Genomic DNA, 17,500 nt, shown 5'->3' with positions numbered 1-17,500 from the left:
GATGCCTGAGTACGCAAAAGGACACAAAGTGCTGGAGTAACTCAGCGGTATCTCTGGAGAACAAGGACAGGTGACATTTTGGGTCAGGACCCTTCTTCAGAATCAGCTTGACTCTGAGTTACTCCAGTCCTTTTGGTCAGACTTGGAATGTTTTCTCTGGAATGACAGAGAGGCCCAGGAGTGACCTAAGAGAAGTATGTAAAATGATGAGAGGAAAAGATAGGGTGGACAGACCGAAATGTCAAGGTGGAATTACTAAATGCTTCTGGTGAAAGGAGGGAGTTTATAGGAGATTTAGTTTAGCTAATTTTTGTTTATTGTCACGTGTACCGAGGTAAAGTGAAAAGCTTTTTTGGTTGTGTGCAAATCAGTCAGCGGAAAGACTATACATGATAACAATCGAGCCGTCCACTGTGTACAGATATAGGATAAAGGGAATAACGTTTAGTGCAAGATAAAGTCCAATTATGTCCGATTGAAGATAGTCCGAGGGTCTCCAGTGAGGTAGATAGTAGATAAACACAAAAAGCTGGAGTAACTCAGCGGGTCAAACACCAACTCTGGAGAGAAGGAATGGGTGACGTTTCGGGTCGAGACCCTTCTTCAGACTTCTTCAGATAGTAGTTCAGGATCGCTCTCTGGTTGTGGTGGGATGGTTCAGTTGCCTGATAACAGCCGGGAAGAAACTGCCCCTGAATCTGGAGGTGTGCGTTTTCACACTTCTGTACCTCTTGCCCCGATGGGAGAGGGGAGAAGAGGGAGTGGCCGGGGTGAGACTGGTCCTTGATGATGCTGCTGGCCTTGCCGAGGCAGCGTGAGGTGTGGATGGAGTCAGTGGAAGGGAGGTTGGTTTGTGCGATGGTCTGGGCTGACTCCACAATTCTCTGCAATTTCTTGCGGCTCTTGGATGGAGCTGTTTCCAAACCGAGCTGTGATGCATCCCGATAAAATCCTTCCCACGGGTGAGAGTTGTTGGGGACATGCCGAACTCCCACAATTCTTGGATGGGGGATGGGGGAAAGTCTTTTTACGCTGAGAGTGGTGCATGCCTGGAATGCGCTGCCTTGGAAGGTTCTGGAAGCAGATGTCGTAGCAACGTTTAGTTTAGTCCAGTTTATTGTCACATGTACCAAGGTTTATAGAGTCATAGAATGATATAGTGTGGAAACAAGCCCTTCGGCCCAACTTGACCATACTGGCCAACGTGTCCCAGCTACACTCGCCCCACCTGCCAGCGTTCGGTCCATATCCCTCCAGACCTGTCCTATCCATGTACCTATGTAACTGTTTCTTGAACGTTGGGATAGTCCCAGCCTCAACTACCTCCTCCGGCAGCTTGTTCCATACACCCACCACCCTCTGTGTGAAATAGTTACCCCTCAGATTCCTAGTAAATCTTTTCCCCCCTTCACCTTGAACCTATGTCCTCTGGTCCTCGATTCCCCTACTCTGGGCAAGAGACTCTGTGCATCTACCCGATCTATTCCTCGCATAGGAATGGTGCAAGGTAAAGCCAGTAAGGTCCGATCAAGGATAGTCCGAGGGTCACCAATGAGGCTTCCTGGGTCTCGCCATGACAGGATTCAATGTGGCTTGGTCTTCGGGTGCCGATAGTCAAAGTAAGGACAGATCGGGGCGGTCACGGTGGCGCAGCGGTAGAGTTGCTGCCTTACAGCGAATGCAGCGCCAGAAACCCGGGTTCGATCCTGACTACGGGCGCCGTCTGTACGGAGTTTGTACGTTCTCCTCGTGACCTGCGTGGGTTTTCTCCGAGATCTTCGGTTTCCTCCCACACTCCAAAGACATACAGGTATGCAGGTTAATTGGCTTCGGTATATGTGTAAAAATTGTCCCGTGTGTGTGTGTGTGTAGGATAGTGTTGATGTGCGGGGATCGCTGGTCGGTGCAGGCTCAGTGGGCCGAAGGGCCTGTTTCCACGCTGTACCTCTAAAATTAGATTTAAGAGTGTGGAGCGATTGTAATATGTGATTGTGGATCTGCTTCTGTGACTAGCACGCAAACAGTCGCCTGGGTTGGGCGCAGGGTTACCAACTATCTCACTCCCAAATAAGGGTCAAAGTGAGGTCACCGCCCCGCGCCCCACGTGACCTCACCCAGCCAGCGGCCACGTGCTCCCGTTCCACCAATGGCGGCCGCCCGGGCTGGGAGGCCCTACAATGTCCGGACCTACAGTGTCCGGGCCTACACTGTCCAGGCCTAGACTGTCCGGGCCTACAGTGTCCGGGCCTACAGCGTCCGGGCCTACAGTGTCCGGACCTACAGTGTCCGAGCCTACACTGTCCGAGCCTAGACTGTCCGGGCCTACAGTGTCCGGGCCGACAGTGTCCGGGCCTACAGTGTCCGGGCCTACAGTGTCCGGGCCTTCAGTGTCCGGGCCTAGTGTCCAGGCCTACAGGCTATTGTATTGTGTAAATTGGCATCATGGTCAGTACAGACATTGTGGGCTGAATGGTCTGTGCCTGCCCTGTGCTGTTCCATGTAAACTGCTTCTTGATAAATGTTGTGCACCAGTCTTAATGTCTCGTTTGTGGCACGATGGCGCAGCGGTGGAGTTGCTGCCTCACGGCGCCGGAGACCCGGGTTCAATCCTGACTACGGGTGCTGTCTGTATGGCGTTTGTACGTTCTCCCCGTGACCCACGTGGGTTTCTCCCAGGTGGTGCCGTTTCCTCCCACAATCCAAAGACGTACAGGGTTTGTAGGTTAATTGGCTTCTGTAAATTGCCCCTAGTGTGTGTAGGAAAGTGTTATTGTACGGGGTTGATCGCTGGTCGGCACAGACTTGGTGGTCCGAAGGGTAGGGTTGCCAACTGTCCCGTATTAGCCAGGACACCCGTATTTTGGGCTAAATTGGTTTATCATATCATATATATACAGCCGGAAACAGGCCTTTTCGGCCCTCCAAGTTCGTGCCGCCCAGCGATCCCCGCACATTAACACTATCCTACACCCACTAGGGACAATTTTTACATTTACCCAGCCAATTAACCTACATACCTGTACGTCTTTGGAGTGTGGGAGGAAACCGAAGATCTCGGAGAAAACCCACGCAGGTCACGGGGAGAACGTACAAACTCCGTACAGACGGCGCCCGTAGTCAGGATCGAACCTGAGTCTCCGGCGCTGCATTCGCTGTAAAGCAGCAACTCTACCGCTGCGCTACCGTGCGCGTTTGTTCCGTACAGGACCGCCCTTGTCCCGTATTAGGCCCGGGGGGGCGGAGTAGGCCCGGACGCTGTAGACCCAGACACTGTAGGCCCAGACACTGTAGGCCCTGACTCTGTAGGCCCTGACTCTGTAGGCCCGGACGCTGTAGGCCCGGACACTGTAGGCCCGGACACTGTAGGCCCAGACACTGTAGGCCCAGACACTGCAGGCCCAGACAGTGGAAGTCTGGAGGCCCGGGCGCCGCCTGACGGAGATTGCTTAGTAACCCGCCACCCGGCCCGGGCGGCCGCCATTGGTGGAGTGGGAGCACGTGGTCGTTGGCTGGGTGAGGTCACGTGGGGCGCGGGGCGGTGATGTCACCTTGCTCCTTATTTGGGAGTGAGATAGTCGGCACACCCTACCGAAGGGCCTGTTTCCCCGCTGCCTCTCTGTATAAACAGCACCCGCGCTAGTTGCTATGTCAACCACAGTATCGGGCAGACGTGCAATCGGTAATATTTGAGCACAGATCCCTCAACTGGCCTTGATCCCAAAGGCGTTGGATCATTCCCCCGCCCCGCCAGGGGTTTTGAACAAATTATTTTCCCTTGTTAGGCTCGTTCACTTCACTGGAGGGCCCACGCTCCCAGGGAGGTTTTTAAGTGCATCTGACTTGCCAGTGGTGAATTCCAGGTAGTAATCTGGAGATTACAGAGGGGATTGTTAACAGAACGCTGGTTGGAAAAGGTTCCATCAAGATGTTATTCTGCTTTTTTGGCCCGTGAGCAGGATTCTTGACAAGAGGCCTCTGTGATTCCAGGAACGTAGCCAAGAATCGTATCCTTACATGACCCAAGACTGGGAGGTGACTGCCTTTAGAAACAGGATTCTGTGGCAAACAGCTTTTCCTGTCAGGGTAGCGTTGATTTTAACAGGGCCTTCCCCTCCCGGCAGCTACTTTTAGTTTAGTTTAGAGACACAGCGCGGAAACAGGCCCTTCGGCCCACTGAGTCTGGCCGACCAGCGATCCCCACACATTAACACTATCCTATAGCCACACACACACACACACACACACACACACACACACACACACACACACACACACACACACATACACACACACACACACACACACACACACACACACACACACACCCACACACACACACACACACTAGGGACAATTTTTACATTTATACCAAGCCGTTTAGTCTACAAACCTGCACGTCTTTGGAGTGTGGGAGGAAACCAAAGATCTCGGAGAAAACCCATGCAGGTCACGGGGAGAACGTACAAACTCCGTACAGACAGCGCCCGTAGTCGGGATTGAACCCGGGTCTTTGGCGCTGTGAGGCAGCAACTCTCCCGCTGCCCCACTGAGTCCATTCGGCCCATCATTGCTGTTCTAACCTCTTTGTAAAAACATCCCATAAGACCGTGTCATTGGCTATTTTGAAAGTGGAGACTGGTAGATACTTGATGAAGGATGAGGAGGGTGGGGCAGCACGGTGGCACAGCGGTGGAGTTGCCGCCTTACAGCGCCAGAGACCCGGGTTCGATCCTGACTGCAGGAGTTTGTACGTTCTCCCCGTGACCGCGTGGGTTTTCTCCGGGTGCTCCGGTTTCCTCCCACACTCCAAAGACATGCAGGTTTGTAGGCTAAACGGCTTGGTATAAGTGTAAATTGTCCCTAGTGTGTGTAGGATAGTGTTAGTGTGCGAGGATCGCTGGTCGGTGCGGACTCGGTGGGCCGAAGGGCCTATTTCTGCGCTCTATCTCTCAAAGCTAAAACTAAAATTTGAACCTGGTTTAAGTTTATCACAAGACCATAAGACATTGGAACAGAATTGGGCTGACCGACCCATTAAGTCTACTCCGCCATTCAGTCATGGCTGATCTGTCTTTCCCTCTCAACCCCGTTCTCCTGCCTTCTCCCCGTAACCCCTGACACCCGCACTAATCAAGAACCTATCGAACGCTGCTCTAAAAACACCCACTGACTTGGCCTCCACTGTCTTCTGTGGCAATGAATTCCACAGATTCACCACCCTCTGACTAAAGAAATTCCACCTCTTCCTTTGGTGTAGGTGGAACTGCAGATGCTGCTTTAAACCGAAGATAGTCTGAAGAAGGGTCTCGACCCAAAGCGTCGCCCGTTCCTTCTCTCCAGAGATGCTGCCTGTCCCGCTGAGTTACTCCAGCATTCTGTGTCTATCCTCCTCGTCCTTTGATGCCCTTACTGATCAAGAAACTACCAATCTCCTCTTTGAAAATACCCAATGACGTGGCCTTCGCTGATGAGTTCCACAGATTCACCACCCTCTGGCTCAAGAAATCCCTCCTCACCAGGGTTGCCAACTGTCCCGTATTAGCCGGGACATCCCGTATTTTTGGGCTATTTTGGTTTGTCCCGTATTAGGCCCGGGGAGCGCTGTAGGCCCGGACACTATAGGCCCCGACACTGTAGGCCCGGACACTGTAGGCCCGGACACTGTAGGCCCGGACACTGTAGGCCCCGACACTGTAGGCCCGGACACTGTAGGCCCCGACACTGTAGGCCCGGACACTGTAGGCCCGGACACTGTAGGCCCGGACACTGTAGGCCCCGACGCTGTAGGCCCGGACACTGTAGGCTCCGACACTGTAGGCCCGGACACTGTAGGCCAGACACTGTAGACCCGGGGGGACACTGTAGGCCGGACACTGTAGACCCGGGGGGGCGCTGTAGGCCCGGACACTGTAGGCCCGGGGGGGGCGCTGTAGGCACGGACACTGCAGGCCCCGACACTGTAGCCCCGAAGCTGTAGGTCCCGCCAGGTTAAGTCCTGACACTGTAGGTTTTAGCTCCAGACAGTCTAGGTCCGGAGATTCGGAGGCCCGGGAGCTGCCTAACGAAGGTTGCGTAGCAACCCGCCTCCCGGCCCGGGCAGCCGCCAATGGTGGAGCACGTGGCCGCTGGCTGGGTGAGGTCACGTGGGGCGCGGGGCGGTGACGTCACCTTGTCCTGTATTTGGGAGCGAGATAGTTGGCAACCTCTACCCCTCACCCCCATTCTCCATCTCCACAACTAGGATGAAACCTCTTTCTCTTTCCCCCTTAATCTTTTTTTTAATCATCCAGTTCTCTTCTTCGAGGGCCCCAACTGAATCTGTTTCTGCCACCTCCACAGAGAAAACATTCAAGGTCACAACTCACTTTGTCCGACTTCCAATCCCTCTGCCAAATATCGTGAAGCCGTGTTCTCTGATTACAGATGCTGCTGCCAGTGGAAACATTTCCCTCACCAAAAACCCTCAAGAAATCTTTACAAAGTGCACATGGCTGGCTGGCCCAGGGCACAGGGATATAACTTGGCAGAGAAATCGTTGTCAGGGATTGCCGTATCGATGGAAAAATGGACACCCACACCGTTTTCGGACTCGAGATATACAGCGCAGAAACAGGGCCTACGGCCACCGAGCCCACGCCAACCAGCGATCCCTGCACACCAACGCTATCCTAGACACACACCGGGGACAATTTTACATCAGTACCAGCGATCCCCGCACACCAACACTATACGAGACACACACTGGGGACAATTTTACATCAATACCAGCGATCCACGCACACTAACGCTATCCTACACACACACACTAGGGACAATTTTTACAATTTTTACATTTACCAAGCCAATTAACCTACAAACCTCTCCGTCTTAGAACTGAGATGAGGAAAAACTTTTTCAGTCAGAGAGTTGTGAATCTGTGGAATTCTCTGCCTGAGAAGGCAGTGGAGGCCAATTCTCTGAATGCATTCAAGAGAGAGCTAGATAGAGCTCTTAAGGATAGCGGAGTCAGGCAGGAACGGGGTACTGATTGAGAATGATCAGCCATGATCACATTGAATGTCGGTGCTGGCTCGAAGGGCCGAATGGCCTCCTCCTGCACCTGTTGTCTATTGTCTATTGGAGTGTGGGAGGAAACCGAAGATCTCAGAGAAAACCCACGCAGGTCACGGGGAGAACGTACAAACTCCGTACAGACGGCACCCGTAGTCGGGATCGAACCCGGGTCTCCGGCACTGCAAGTGCTGTAAGGCAGCAACTCTACCGCTGCGCCACCGTGCTAATCCCAAAAAGGCTAAATGGGAAATTAAAACCTTTGAAGTCCCTTACGAAAAGATTGAATAGGAATCTGAGGGGTGACTTTTTCACACAAAGGGTGGTGGGTGTATGGAGCGAGCTGCCAGAGGAGGTACAGTAGTTGAGGCTGGGACTATTGCAACGTTTGAGAAACAGTTAATCAGGTACATGGATAGGACAGGTTTGGAGGGATACATGGATCAAAAGCTGGCTGGTAGCACAGGTGTAGCTGGGGCATCATTGTGGATAGAGGGTGCAAGTTGCATCAGGAGTTAAAATTAGCCTGCAACAAAGGTAATGGTACGGTGGTTATGAGAGATTTCAACGTGCAGGTAGACTGGGAAATCAGGTTGGTACTGGACCCTGGCCCGGGCGGCCGCCATTGGTGGAGCGGGAGCACGTGGCCGCTGGGCGGGGTGAGGTCACGTGGGGCGCAGGGCGGTGACATCACCTCGTCCCGTATTTGGGAGTGAGGAAGTTGGCAGTCCTAGTGATCGTCAACCGTCTCCACTTTTCCCACTCGCCTTTCCTCCTCTAACCTCAGGTCCTCTGAACGTCCAGCCCTCCACTCACTCTGCGGCAAGGGAGGTAGTCAAGGGCGGTAGTCAAGGGAGGTAGTCTGGCGCCCTGACCTCTACCGGGGCCGAGGCCAGGCGACAACTCTCAGACCCCTCCTCCAACCCGTCCCAGGACCATGACCCCCACAGATGAACACCAGGCCACCATTTTGCAGACTTTTAAATCTCCAATGTTATCCCTTCCCTCCTGCCCTCCTCAGCTTCCAACCTTATCGTTCCCCAGCGACGCACAGACCCGGTTTCACCGTCACCCCAAAAGTCTTCAGTCTGAAGAGGAGCGGCACGGTGGCGCAGCGGTAGAACGGCTGCCTTGCAGCGCAGGAGACACGGGTTCCATCCCGACTACGGGCGCTGTCTGTACGGAATTTGTAACTTGCCCACGTGACCCGCGTGGGGTTTTCTCCAAGATCTTCAGTCTGAAGAAGGGTCTCGACCCAAAGCGTCACCCATTCCTTCTCTCCAGAGATGCTGCCCGACCTGCTGAGTATAGGGACTGTCGTATGTTGAAAGGCTGGAGCAATTAGGCTTGTATACACTGGAATTTAGAAGGATGAGGGGGGATCTTATTGAAACATATAAGATAATTAGGGGATTGGACACATTAGAGGCAGGAAACATGTTCCCAATGTTGGGGGAGTCCAGAACAAGAGGCCACAGTTTAAGAATAAGGGGTAGGCCATTTAGAACGGAGATGAGGAAGAACTTTTTCAGTCAGAGAGTGGTGAAGGTGTGGAATTCTCTGCCTCAGAAGGCAGTGGAGGCCAGTTCGTTGGATGCTTTCAAGAGAGAGCTGGATAGAGCTCTTAAGGATAGCGGAGTGAGGGGGTATGGGGAGAAGGCAGGAACGGGGTACTGATTGAGAGTGATCAGCCATGATCGCATTGAATGGCGGTGCTTGCTCGAAGGGCTGAATGGCCTCCTCCTGCACCTATTGTCTATTGTATACTCCAGCGTTTTGTGTCTATCTCAGGTTTTTAGGTTAGGAAAATAACTGCAGATGCTGGTACAAGTCGAAGGTATTTATTCACAAAATGCTGGAGTAACTCAGCGGGTCAGGCAGCATCTCAGGAGAGAAGGAATGGGTGACGTTTCGGGTCGAGACCCTTCTTCAGTCTGAGATGCTGCCTGACTCGCTGAGTTACTCCAGCATTTTTTGGCTTGGGTTTGTATACTTGCTATATGTGTAAATTGTCCCTGGTGTGTGTAGGATGGTGTTAATGTGCGGGGATCGCTGGTGGGCACAGACTCGGTGGGCCGAAGGGCTTGTTTTCACGCTGTATCTCGAAAATAAACTAAACTGAAAAAAAGTTCTTGACCCGAAACGTCACCTATCCACGTTCTCCAGAGATGCTGCCTGACCCGCTGAGTTACTCCAGCTTTTTATGCCTGTCCAAAATTTTAAATCAATTCATTTGCTTGCAGGAAATGCACGCCTTTCTGAGTGAAGGAGATGAAGGAGATTTATCTACAGACTGCCCTGGAGCTACCAGACAGAAGGTACGTTTTCCCTAGGTTACTGGCACCTTATGATAGAACCAAAAATCTAGAGTAACTCAGCGGGACAAGCAGCATCTCTGGAGAGAAGGAATGGGTGACGTTTCGGGTCGAGACCCTTCTTCAGACTGGTTAGGGATAAGGGGAAACGAGAAATATAGACGATGATGTGGGGAGATAAAGAACAACGATTGATAGATATGCAAAAAAAGTGACGATGATAAAGGAAACAGGCCTTTGTTAGCTGTTTGTCGGGTGAAAACGAGACGCTGGTACGACTTGGGTGGGGGAGGGATAGAGAGGGAGGGAATGCCGGGGCTATCTGAGGTGAGAGGTAGCTTAGTGTGCGGGGATCGCTGGTCGGCACGGATTCGATGGGCCGAAGGGCCTGTTTCCACACTGTATCTCCAAACTAAACCAAGCTGGGAGCAAGAAAAGGAAGAGCCCAAAGTCCGGTCCACATTTACAGGAGGGCCCCTGATTAGGGTTGCCAACTTCCTCACTCCCAAATAAGGGACAAAAGGTGCCTCACCCAGCCAGCGGCCACGTGCTCCCGCTCCACCAATGGCGGCCGCCCAGGCCGGGAGGCGCGTTGCTATGCAACCTCCGTTGGGCGGCGCCCAGGCCTACACTGTCTGGGACTACAGCGGCCCCCGGGCTACAGTGTCCGGGCCTACAGTGTCCGGGCCTACAGTGTCCGGGCCTACAGTGTCCAGGCCTACAGTGTCCGGGCCTACAGCGCCGCCCAGGCCTACACCGTCTGGGCATAATACAGAACAAGGGCAGTCCCGTACGGGACAAACCAATTTAGCCCAAAATACGGGATGTCCCGGCTAATACGGGACAGTTGGCGACCCAACCCTTGGTCCAGGTAAGTCCAGGTAGGCCCCAGGCTGCTGCAGGGACCTGCTGCATCTCCCTTGCTCACTCTCCGCTGCGCTTGCAACCCTAGACTTGTTCCCACTGAGTCATTCCGGGGCACAAGGCTCCTTCCCCACCCCGCCCCCGCCCGTAGCCTCGCCCAGCATCCAGACAGTGAACGGGAGCCAAGCCTGACGTCAGCCCACAACAGCTTCCTGCCTTGCCTCATCCTCTCTCCCACAGCGCTCTCCCCCTCACCATTCATTGCTTCCCCTGCTTTTTGTACCAGACAAAGCGAGGTGCACAGATGCAGAAAAACTGGAGCAACTCAGTGGATCGGGCAGCATCTGGAGGGGGAGTGGACAGGCCACGTGTCGGGTCGGAACCCTTCTTCAGAAGATAGACATAACATGTTGGAGTAACTCAGCGAGTCAGGCTGCATCTCTGGAGAAAAGGAATAGGTGACGTTTTGGGTCAAGACCCTTCTTCAGACTGAGCCTGAAGAAGGGTCTCGATCTCCTCCTTGTCAGAGTGAGGCTAAACGCAAATTGGAGGAACAGCATCTCATATTTCGCTTGGGCAGCTCACAGCCCAGTGGCATGAGTATTCTCAGGGTAGGCCATTTGGTACAGAGATGAGGAAAAACTTTTTCAGTCAGAGAGTTGTGAATCTGTGGAATTCTCTGCCTCAGAAGGCAGTGGAGGCCAATTCTCTGAATGCATTCAAGAGAGAGCTGGATAGAGCGCTTACGGATAGCAGAGTCAGGGGGTATGGGGAGAAGGCAGGAACGGGGTACTGATTGAGAATGATCAGCCATGATCAAATTGAATGGCGGTGCTGGCTCGAAGGGCCGAATGGCCTCCTCCTGCACCTATTGTCTATTGTCTAAACTAAACTAAACCTTTGGAGCTGGGAGAAAATGTGGGCCGAGGAGTGTGGATGAAACGAGAGAGGTTGCATTGAATGGAATTGAATTGAATGAGTTTTATGAGCCAGGTTTATACTGTACACATACAAGGAATGTGCCTCGGCACTCTGCTCGCAAGTAACAACACGACAAAGCAGCCGACAATTGAGAACAACACATCGCAATTTGCACAGGTGAAGAATGAAATGAAATACCGGAGCGAAAGGGGAGGCTGCAGAACGTTTGGTTGTTGAGCTGGGCCTCTGCTGGCGGAGAGGCCTCCGAGCCGACGATGCCAAAGTGTCTCCAAATGCTCCTCGACTGTGGGTTGTTTGAACACGGAGCATCCTGCCCACATCAATGCCAGCGCCCGCAAAAAATGAATCACACGACGCATTAACTTTCATTTGATGCAAGTTTAATCAAGAGAGTGATGAGTGGGTGTGTTGGCCTTATAACCCGATAACGCGCCTACACGGACAGTTCAGGGCCTGTCCGGGTTAGGCGATTTTAAGGCGACTGCCGGCGACTAGGCTGTCGGCGAACGATCGCCGGGGTGTCGCGGGCACGATCGCGAGGAGTCTTCAATGAATCGTAGCGGATCTCGGCGCGTCGCGGAAAAAATGTTCCAGGTAAAAATTTCTCGCCAGGTATCGTAGCTTATCGCGGGCGCTGTCTGTCGCACGCTGTCCCCAGGTTTGCCAGGTTGTCGCAGATGCATTTAGAAGCATGTGATATTAAATTAAGAAAAGGCATTTGAAGATACCAGAAGATGGTTTTGTTGAACCAATTTATTTACCGTCAGGACATTTGACGGGTAGATTGGAGGCGACAGTTTTGACGGTCAGGTAAGCGTGGGGATTTCGTGATGTTTCCGAAGACGGTGTAATCTCTTAGCCAGGTGCTAGTTTCACAAGAAAAAGTGACCGGTGTCGACCTGACTCGGCATTGTCATGGTCACTGTCGTGGTCACTGTCGTGGTCGTTGTCACGGTCATTGTCGTGGTCACTGTCGTGGTCACTGTCGTGGTCATTGTCGTGGGGTAAAAGAAAACGTGTCCAACCCCTTAATAATCTTATACGTTTCGATAAGATCTCCTCTCATCCTTCTAAATTCCAGTGTATACAAGCCTAGTCGCTCCAGTCTTTCAACATATGACAGTCCCGCCATTCCGGGAATTAACCTAGTAAACCTACGCTGCACGCCCTCAATAGCAAGAAACTCAAGTGGCCCAGGATCGCAGGCCATGACGGAATAATGCAAGGCTTGAATCGGGGCCTTTGTTCTGGCACTGAATAGATATGGGATGTGGCCCATTGGCCTGCTGCACAGCGGCAAGGCCCAGTCTTTTCTGGTGGGCGTGAAGAGTGGAGGCTTGTACTGTTGGGGCCCTGCACAATGGGTCCATGGGCAAAGCGTTCTGGAAAGTGAGGGTCTCTACAAAGTTTGCCCGCTCCACTGAACCCGATAGAAGGGAAAGTGAATGGAAAGTGCTTTGATTCATCGGAATTATATACAGTGGAAGTTAATACAATCCATTGAAACCGTATCAATGAGGATGAGTAGACAGGGCTTCCAATCCGTTGGATTTTTCTTCGTCAGGCAAGTGAATGTCCTAGAATCATACAGCATGGAAACAGGACCTCTGTCCCAACTCAGCCATGCCGACCAAAGTGCCCCATCTCAGATAATCCCGTTTCCCTCTAAACCTTTCCCCAACATGTATCTGTCTAAATATCGTTTCCATGCCTCAACAACTCATAACACGAGGAGTTGAGTACAGGAGCAAAGAGGTCCTTCTGCAGTTGTACAGGGCCCTAGTGAGACCACACCTGGAGTACTGTGTGCAGTTTTGGTCTCCAAATTTGAGGAAGGATATTCTTGCTATTGAGGGCGTGCAGCGTAGGTTCACGAGGTTAATTCCCGGAATGGCGGGACTGTCATATCTTGAAAGACTGGAGCGACTAGGCTTGTATACACTGGAATTTAGAAGGTTGAGAGGGGATCATCGAAACATATAAGATTATTAAGGGGTTTGGACACATTAGAGGTAGGAAACATGTTCCCAATGTTGGGGGAGTCCAGAACCAGGATTCACAGTTTAAGAATAAGGAGTAGGCCATTTAGAACGGAGATGAGGTAAAACTTTTTCAGTCAGAGAGTCGTAAATCTGTGGAATTCTCTGCCTCAGAAGGCAGTGGAGGCCAAGTCTCTGAATGCATTCAAGAGAGAGCTAGATAGAGCTCTTAAGGATAGTGGAGTCAGGGGGTATGGGGAGAGGGGAGAGGGCAGGAACGGGGTACTGATTGAGAATGATCAGCCATGATCACATTGAATGGCGGTGCTGGCTCGAAGGGCCGAATGGCCTACTCCTGCACCTATTGTCTATTGTCTATTGTCTATTACCTCCTCTGGCAGCTCATTTCATATACCTACCACCCTTTGTGTAAAAGAAGTTGCCCCTCTGGTTCCTATTAAATCCCCCCCCCCCCACCTTACTCCTATGTCCTCAGTTTAGTCTAGTTTGAGATACAGCGTGGAAACGGTCACTTCAGCCCACCAGGTCCGCGCCGACCAGCGATCCCCGCACACTTAACACTATCCCACACACACTGGGGACAATTTAACGTGTAAGAAGGAACCGCAGATGCTGGTTTAAACCAAAGATCGACACAAACAGCTGGAGTAACTCAGTGGGACAGGCAGCATCTCTGGAGAGAAGGAATGGGTGACGTTTCGGGTCGAGAGCCTTCGTTAGACTGAAACGTCACCCATTCCTTCTCTCCAGAGATGCTGCCTGTCTCGCTGAGTTACTCCAGCGTTTTGTGTCGATCTTTGGTGAATGTAAATGGAGATGGTTTGTTGGAATCACTATTAGGGTCTGGGCCAATAGGTATCTAGATAAATGGAGATTGAGCCAATAGGAATGTACGTAATGGGAGCGTGAGAAGGAACTGCAGGTGCTGGTTTAAACCGAAGATAGACACAAAATGCTGGAGTAACTCAGCGGGTCAGGCAACACCTCTGGAGAGAACGAATGGGTGGAATTCTCTGCCTCAGAATGGGTGGAATTCTCTGCCTCAGAAGGCAGTGGAGGCCAAGTCTCTGAATGCATTCAAGAGGGAGCTAGATAGAGCTCTTAAGGATAGTGGAGTCAGGGGGTATGGGGAGAAGGCAGGAACGGGGTACTGATTGTGGACGATCAGCCATGATCACGATGAATGGCGGTGCTGGCTCGAAGGGCCGAATGGCCTCCTCCTGCACCTATTTTTGATGTTTCTATGTTTTTTTCCTACCCTTTGGTGTGCTTTCTTGGCCCTGCTTTGATATGGCTAGCCCAGGACAAGCTGTTGGTGATATTCACTCCTCGGAATCTCTACCTCTCTTGCTGTGCTGGCTCGAAGGGCCGAATGGCCTACTCCTGCACCCATTGCCTATTGTCTATCTCTACTTTGGCTCCATCAATGTAAACTGGGGCATGTGTACCGGCCGCCTCACTTCCTGAGCTTGCATAAGCGACTGGGCTTGTTCACACTGGAATTTAGAAGGATGAGAGGGGATCTTATTGAAACATATAAGATTATTGAGGAGTCGGACACGCTGGAGGCATGAAACGTGTTCCCGATGTTGGGGGGAGTCCAGAACCAGGGGCCACAGTTTAAGAATAAGATGTAGGCCTTATTTAGAACGGAGATGAGGAAAAACTTTTTCAGTCAGAGAGTTGTGAATCTGTGGAATTCTCTGCCTCAGAAGGCAGTGGAGGCCAATTCACTGGATGCTTTCAAGAGAGAGTTAGATAGAGCTCTTAAAGATAGCAGAGTCAGGGGAGAAGGCAGGAACGGGGTACTGATTGTGGATGATCAGCCATGATCACGGTGAATGGCGGTGCTGGCTCGAAGGGCCGAATGGCCTACTGCACCTATTGTCTATTGAAGCCGATCACCATCTCCTTTGTCTTGCTGACGTTGAGAGAACGTTTGTTCCCACCACACCAGGACACGAGGCTCTCGATCTCCTTCCTGTTCATCATTATTTGAAATCCGGCCCACATTGGTGGTGTCGTCTGCCAATTTGAATTGAATTGAATTGAATACATTTTATTGGCCAAGTATGTACACATACAAGGAATAAGCCTTGGTGCCCCGCTCGCAAGTAACAACACGGCAGACAGTAGACAATCAAGAATGAAACATTATAATTTACACCATGTGAAGAATGAAAGAAAATACCACAGCAAAAGGAGGCTACAGACTTTTGGCTTTTGAGCAGAGCTACTGTTTGTGGGGGGAAAAACTGTTTTTATGTCCGGCTGTGGCGGCTTTGACAGTCCAGAGCAAAGGTACTAGAGGAACAAGATAGACCACTCGACCCTAAGAACCGTAGTATGTCGTGACGCCATTTTAGTAGGCAGAATGCCCTCAGCTCCTCTCCACTCTCCCTCGTCCCCCTCCCCGCCCTCCCTCCCCGCCCTCCCTCCACCCCCTCCCTCCACCCCCCTCCCTTCCCCTGCCCCTCCCCCTTCCCCTCCCCCCTCCCCCTCATTCCATCCCCCTCACCCCCTTTATTTCCCCCCAACCCCCCCTCCCTCCACTCGCCCTTCCCCGCCCCCCCTTCCTCTCCCCCTACTTCATTTCCCTCATCTCCCTCCTCCCCCCTCCCTCCCCCATCCCCCCCCCCCCTCCCTAGGGGATAGATTTAATCTTTAAAATGTGAATAACTTTAAAAATATAACACCGATTTCAATGAAACCTCTTCCATTAGCACCACGGGACGACGGTGAGTAAGGTGGGCCTAAAATTCTCGCGCTATCGTGAACCGTCTTGGCTGTAGTTCCGGAACAAACAAACAAACAAACAAACAAACAGGAGTTTTAGTACATAGATTTGAAAAAGGATGAAATTATAAAATTGTAAATGGTGTAGAAGAGTGCTAGCTGGTCGACGTGGACTCGATGGGCCGAAGGACCTGTTTATACACTGTATCTCTGAGGTAAAGTCTAAAAGTATAGTCTGTCGAACATACTTAGTTGTACATGTGCAAGCACACACTCACACTCTGACACACCCATTGGGTATAGGTATACAGACACACATAGGACAAATACTCAGATGTACACCTGTTCACGTACGTATAAGAAAATAACTGCAGATGCTGGTACAAGTCGAAGGTATTTATTCACAAAATGCTGGAGTAACTCAGCAGGTCAGGCAGCATCTCAGGAGAGAAGGAATGGGTGACGTTTCGGGTCGAGACCCTTCTTCAGACTGATGTCAGGGGGGGCGGGACAAAGGAAGGATATAGGTGGAGACAGGAAGATAGAGGGAGATCTGGGAAGGGGGAGGGGAAGAGAGGGACAGAGGAACTATCTAAAGTTGGAGAAGTCGATGTTCATACCGCTGGGCTGCAAGCTGCCCAAGCGAAATATGAGGTGCTGTTCCTCCAATTTGCGGTGGGCCTCACGATGGCACTGGAGGAGGCCCATGACAGAAAGGTCAGACTGGGAATGGGAGGGTGAGTTGAAGTGCTCAGCCACCGGGAGATCAGATTGGTTAAGGCAGACTGAGCGAAGGTGTTGAGCGAAGCGATCGCCGAGCCTGCGTTTGGTTTTGCCGATGTAAATAAGTTGACATCTCAAACAGCGGATGCAATAGATGAGGTTGGAGGAGGTGCAGGTGAACCTCTGGCTACGAACGTAACCAGTCAAAAAGAACGCCTCAGACAATGAAGATGAAAGACCACCCTTTGCTACCTCAGCGTTTGAGATCACGCAGAAGTTTCCTCTCTTCTGTCCATCCCCCCGGACCTCAGTGCATCGTCCAGAAGGCTCCAACTCTGGGAAGAGAGACTAGAGAAATCTCCGGAAGACACTCTAGTGGCAATCGACCCCTCTGAGAAACTCCCGCCAGGTCCCGACCAGCTGTGGATAACCTGGCGCCGTCTCAACAGACCGCGGGCAGGCGTGGGGAGGAGCAAATCGAACGTGCTGAAGTGGGGGTGTACTGAAGATGTGGCAGACTGCGAGTGAGGACGGGGCCTCCAGACTTTGGAGCATCTCCAGAGCTGTGACACGCTGCACGATACACGCACTGTGAAGGATCTTGCAGAGGCCAACAGAGACCTGGCACTGACATTTGCTCGCTATAGGGCAAACAGCTGTGTGACGACACGGAATAATAATAATAACCTTTACACATTGGCACACATGTATCAATGCCAACGGGGTCGGGCAGCACAGTGGCATGGCAGTAGACGTGCGGGTTTACAGGTTCATTGGCTTGGTGTAAATGTGTGAATTGACCCCAGGATGGTGCTAATGTGCAGGATCGCTGGAGGGCATGGGCTCGGTGGGCCGAAGGGCCTGTTTCCA

At 52.0% G+C, this 17,500-nt stretch overlaps 1 long non-coding RNA gene across 1 annotated transcript in view; it reads left to right on the top strand.

Moving 5' to 3' along the window:
- LOC144599016 (uncharacterized) overlaps positions 1 to 17,500 on the top strand; it is a 77,083-nt gene that overhangs the window by 3,729 nt on the left and 55,854 nt on the right. Inside the window, exon 2 of the long non-coding RNA XR_013547950.1 lies at positions 9,294 to 9,368. This is a non-coding gene — a long non-coding RNA (uncharacterized LOC144599016). The remainder of the gene's footprint in view (positions 1 to 9,293; positions 9,369 to 17,500) is intronic.

This window comes from Rhinoraja longicauda, chromosome 12 (assembly GCF_053455715.1).
Source record: "Rhinoraja longicauda isolate Sanriku21f chromosome 12, sRhiLon1.1, whole genome shotgun sequence".
Classification (NCBI taxonomy): domain Eukaryota; kingdom Metazoa; phylum Chordata; class Chondrichthyes; order Rajiformes; family Arhynchobatidae; genus Rhinoraja; species Rhinoraja longicauda.
This window is presented reverse-complemented; position numbering and strand designations above follow the sequence as displayed.